The sequence below is a fragment of the Octodon degus genome, unplaced genomic scaffold, assembly GCF_000260255.1.
Source record: "Octodon degus isolate 3935 unplaced genomic scaffold, OctDeg1.0 scaffold00087, whole genome shotgun sequence".
NCBI lineage: Eukaryota > Metazoa > Chordata > Mammalia > Rodentia > Octodontidae > Octodon > Octodon degus.
The window spans coordinates 3,379,147-3,384,983 of record NW_004524663.1 but is presented as its reverse complement, the minus strand read 5'-3'; the positions used below and the strand labels follow the sequence as shown (position 1 = coordinate 3,384,983).

Sequence of the window (5,837 nt, the reverse complement as noted above, 5' to 3'; positions counted from 1 at the left end):
TGTTTATTTGCAGTTGCTCTGTTTTCATGATATGAGTATTTACTGCTATACATTTCCCTCTTAGGACTGCTTTCATTGTTTTATAAGATCCAGTGCATTGTATTGTCACTATCATTTAATTGTAGAAACTATCTAATTTCTTCTTTAATTTCTTCTGTGACCCATTGGTTGTTCAGGAAGGTGCTGTTTAATTTCTACATGTTTATGAAGTTCTTGTGGTTTGTTTTACCATTGATTTCCAATTTCATTGCACTATGGTCTGACAATATGCATGGGATAATTTCAATTCCTTTGTATTTACTTAAGCTCAGAATTTTAATCTAGAAATTGATATTTTATTATCCTCTCCTTTGTGAATGCTTTCAAAGACCAACAGAGCTGACCTTTCACAGATCTTTACTGGAAAAAAAAAGTTACAAAAGGAGGTATTTCAAAAATAAGTAAATAATCTTAAAGTAAGAAATGGAATGCAAAAAATCAATAGGGCACCTGGTGAAGACTCCTATGGGTGCTACCTCCAGTGCTGCTATTGCCTTCTTGAAAGAATGTGGTGGTGATTTCAGCTCAGCTTGGAAACTTAGCAGGAATGCACAAGGCAACTTCCACTGTGATCATTTCCACAGCTAGAGGGAAACAGGCCAGCACCACCCTGACCACCATGAGAGAAACACCAAGTCCAATCAGGTAGTCAGATGTCTAATCTAAACCTGCTACGAGTACCTGAATAAATAAAGCTTTCAAGTAACAAATTTTAAAAGTATACATAAAGTTGTAAAATCAATAATTTTAAAAGCAACCTTCCCAATGTGGGGAAGAATTATTGGAGCTTTTGATTATACATAAAGCAAGTTATCTCACTTAGAAATTTCTTCTCTGTTCCTGTATTTCAGAAATGCTTTTTTAAAGAAAGACATGGACTTGCCCCATGGGTTGTAACCAGGGCCCAAGATCATTTCCTTTGGCTTCTAGAAATATAATCTTGTTGGATGCTGCTTCATATATTCCATTCCATTCCATTTTGTCAGCACCACCTCAAGTGTCATCAAATAAAGATTTCTATTTTCAGCCAGAAGCCATTTCCTACATTGCTATTTTTAAGGTCTAGAGGTTGGTACTTAGAAGGGCATCCCCTCAATAGTTGAGATTTGTCTTTTATTCTGAGAAAACAGCAAAGCTATAGTTTATGAGTTGTTTATGTTTATAGCCCTTGTTATGGCTTATATCTAGAAGTCCCTCTAAAGCTTCATGCAATAGGCAGGATCTTTAGGGTTCCAGGGGCATTCAGTGACCTGTGGCTAGGAGGTGGGGCCAGGTTGGAAGAGCCGGTTTATTGTGGGCAGAACCAGGAAGGTGGAGAAACTCTCCATGTCCTTCTACTTCCCAGGTGCCAGCAGGGAAGCTGGTTTCCTCCTCCCTCGCAGCTCCGTATGGAGCCAGCCAGCTACGGCTGCAACCTCTATAAACTGTGGGCCAAAATATACCATTCTTCCTTTAAGTGTGGGTGCTGGGCATTGTGTTTCAGGAAGGAGCAAGTGGTAAGATTGCCTTTCACCCCAAAGGAAGGCACTTTATGAGTTGTTATTTTAGCGAATAGGCTACATCAGGGATTTCAGCTGCAAGCCTATACCTGTGAAAAACTCAGGTTTCTAGGAAATTTATAGTAGATATTTATATAGTATAGTACTTAAAACAGCATGCTATATTGAGCACTGTAACAATAGAAATCCATTTAGTACATGTGACTACTTTGTAAAGTGCTATTATTTCTGTTGTACAAATAAACAAACTGAGGCCTAGAGAGAACAGATAGTATATATGTATAAGTATACATGTATATGTATATGTATATGTATGTTATGTGTGTATATATATGTATATGTGTGTATATTTGTATATATGTGTATAAGGGTATAGATGTGTGTTTATGTGTATATGTCTGTATATGTGTGTATGTATACATATATATGTGCATGTATATGTATAGACATGTTTATACTTGTACTTATGTACTTATGCATGTATGTGTTTGTAGATGTGTGTATGTATGTTTATATATGTGCATAGATGTGTCTGTGTATATATGTGTATATATGTACATACATGTATGTGTGTATATATGTGTATGTGTGTATATGTATATGTGTCTGTTTATATGGGTATATATGCATGCATATATGGGTATATATGTATATGTGTATATATGTGTGTTTTGTGCATATGTATGTGTTTGTATATGTGCGTATATGTGTGTGTATGTGTATATATCGTATGTATGCTTTAGGTTCACAGATAGTGAATGACAGAGCTACAAGTCGAACCCAGGTAATCGGGCTCCAAAGTCTATGATTTCAGTAACAAAATTACACTATTAGACCTGACCTAACAGTTCTTACTTTCTTGAAATAGCTTTTTTCTTCTGTTAATTACAATACTTAATTTTGTTAATGACAAAGGGATTAAGCTGATGTATCCTTAACTTTTTTTTAAACATTTAAACAGAACGTTTTATTGACTCTCAGTCAACTGAGAGCAATTATCTGCATTTATACTTCTAAGATATTTCACTTAAGGGGAAAAAGAGACGTTTTCTAAGAGGCTCCTGGCGGATGTGCTTGCCTCTTGGCTGGGACAAGGCCTGCTCCCCTGAGCTGTGTGCTTGAGCATCACAGCTCACCGCCGCACGGTGTGTGCTCCGACGCTCCACTTGCTGCCTTAGACTTCTGGCTAGAAAGAAACTTCTTTGAGGCGTTCACGATGTTGGCACCAGCCACCGAGTCAGTTTGCTGAAGGGCTGCAGACGGTGGCGTGTAGGAGCCAGCGCCCAGAGCCTGGGAGCTGACTTGGTCCAAGAAGCCCTCGGAGGACTCCACCGACATCAGGTACGCAGCTTTCAGGTTGTTCTTGGCAGTCTGAACATCTGCAGGGGAAAGGTTTCCGTGAGCGATTGATTTTATTTGGTTATACATCTCCAGCCGCTGCCACCTATGAGCAAGTGTAAATCCCAAAGAGCCCAGAATCAGAGTAGCTGGCATTAAAGGCAGAAACATCAAACGGCTGGTGGGATCCTTTAGCACCTGCCTGGTAGAGGAGGCTGGTGGCCTTGCTGCCCCTCTTGACATGGGGCCCCGTGCCCAGGACATGCTGGAGCACACTGCACGCACTGGCTTCTGCACTTACCATGGCAGCACCTTCTGCCCCAATGCAGCGTGGACTGGGCTGTCTCCATTCTGTTCTCGATTTCACCTCCACAGTATTTGGCCTTTGCACCAGATAAACCAAGCCCACCGCTCATGTTGAGAAACTGCCCAGCAACTTGCTTAAGAACAGGATGACTCACACCAAGTCCAATCAAAACCATTCTTGCACTCATAAAATGGTTCTGCACAAAGTAGTGTAACTCCTTTGATGTCACTTTGCTAATCCTATAGTCAGGACAATATAAGGAATTAGCCAAGGCATTCCCATAAGCAGCAGCATACAAATTTTCAGTGACTCAAGTATGTGAGTTCTGAAAAGCCACAGCTTTGTCAATTCTTAGCTGAGGCTGAAGGTCAGCTACTTCCCAATGACAGAATTCTGGTGCTGTGGTCACGTTTAGCAAGAACTCTATTAAAATCTCAATGTCGTCCCACAGGCACTCCACAGTGTATGCCATGCTCTCACTTAATTTACCACCAGCTCCTTCAATTCCACATGTTATCTTGAAAGATGAAGCACCTTTTGTAGTCAAGGTGGACACTAGGCGCAGCAAGTGAGAGGTCTGTAAGTTGTTGGAGTCTTCATATCGACTGTCGGCTTTAATGTACACACCAAATCTGCTTGCAGGAGCATGGTTTTCTAGAGGGGCAATGACCAAACCATTTGGTAATCTGGTAAACTCAAGGTCCTGAGGATGTAGAGGCACTCCTGCCAGGGAAGTTGCAGCTTTAACTTTGGGGGCAACTTTGAGGGAATAAAATCTCGAAAGGAATCCGGCTCTGGTTAGCAGCTTCATGGCTCAGGCCTCTTTGAAATGGCAGTCACAGCCGATTTAAAAGAAAGCAAGATGGTGGCTCACATCCTTAACTCTACATCAGAAGAATCTCCTTCAAGAAATTTAAGGAAATGTCAGAGTTTGGTTTTATCCTGCAAGTCAGAGTCTATGAATTTTGTGAGCCCCAGTGTTTGTGTTAAAAAGAAGTAGCTACCCAGACAGGGATAACATATGGCTGGAGCTACGATTCCACGGAATAGGTCACTGAGGTGTAAATATCTGTTGATAGGATTTCTTTATTATTACCAAATATAGGGGCTTAGAATACTTGGAAATCTAAAAGAACTGATATTCAACATTTTTAAATCCCCATGTTTTGGTCCTTTGCCTCTAAAGCCACCAGATTAATGAAAATACTGTGACTTGGTTTCTCAGTTCTAAAATTTTTGCACACCATATACACATGCATGCACTAGGCACACCCCTCACACAGAAGTTCAGAAATTGTCCCTGTCACCCTCCCTGTGTCTACTCTGTCAGTAACTGGACCTTTGTTCTGAATACCACCTGTCCCTATTCAGTTTAGATCAAATCATACAACATGTAGAGCTCAATCACACAGATTAATAATGTCAGAGACTTGCAGATGGTAATTTGTAATAGTAGTTTCATGTTTGGAGTGCCTGTCATTCTGGTATTCTGAATATGGGCGGCTTGTCATGACATGCCAGTTACTGCTATGATGTCTCTCGGGTAGGTAGATGTTCAAGAAGAAGTGGGTGGTGAATCAAAGTAAGAGACAGGAAAAAGAGTATTGGGGGACTGTCCTGCTTCAAGGTTGTATATGGTGAGATTTTTGGACTTATGTGCAAACATGAGAAGTATATAATTCTTTATCCTATTTTTAAAATATAATCTAATTTTTAAATTTTTTTATCATATTCTGTAGGGACTTAAAGTTCAACATATCAATACTTGATGAAAAATACTTGTTCCTTATTATGCCTAAGATGTTTGATATGCAGACAGATAGTGAGGTTAAGCTTAATAGCCTAAATTGTTTGACAATAACAATAAGCTTGTCTTCTGGATGGTTAACAACCTAAGTTTGCAGGCCAAAATTAGAGAAAAAGGAGGGCTACAAAAAAAGCCAACATTTTGGCCCTAACCTTTTAAGGTCAATTAAGACTCAGGACATATGAGAACTTGTACTGTAACGTCATGTACCTTGGTAGTGTCTCAAATTTTCTGATCAAGAAGATTATGGGGCCAAAGAGGAAAGTGATCGATGATGTAGACTGTGCCTAAGGAGAGTCACATGGAGAGAAAACACTCTCTCAGGTTTTCACAGAGAGCACATTGGCCAAGCAATGGCCGTGACTCATCCACATGGCTGACACTGACAAAGGTTCTACAATCTGAAGTACAGGATCTCAGGATAAATCCTGAGGGCATTTCACTGACCTTCTCAGACCAAAAAGCTACAACTCTTGTTGCACAGGTCCTGCTTTACCTTGGTCTTAACCATCCAGTAGAAAAGTATGAAGACGAAATATAGGAAGTAAAGCCATGCTGTTATGTTGAGCTGTGGGGGACTCAGGTCAATAATTTCTGACATTGCCAGTTAAACAGAAGACTCAATGCTATTATGGGCTACTGGACTCTTTTAGAATATTTTGCTGAGTTTACACACCTATAATATTCAATAACAGAACTTAGAAAAAATAGGGTATACAGGTAAATGTCCATTTTGTATCTGTGTATTCAAAGTGGTTAGGATAGATATATAATTGCATTCTCTTAATGAATAGAATGATTTGTTCTAATGGTGTTTGTAGATAGGATCTCAAGTCCACATCTTGTA

General features: G+C 39.8%; 1 pseudogene; it reads right to left on the bottom strand.

Moving 5' to 3' along the window:
* Positions 1-2,663: 2,663 nt before the first annotated feature.
* On the bottom strand, positions 2,664-3,994 carry LOC101562228 (annotated as a pseudogene).
* Positions 3,995-5,837: the final 1,843 nt, after the last annotated feature.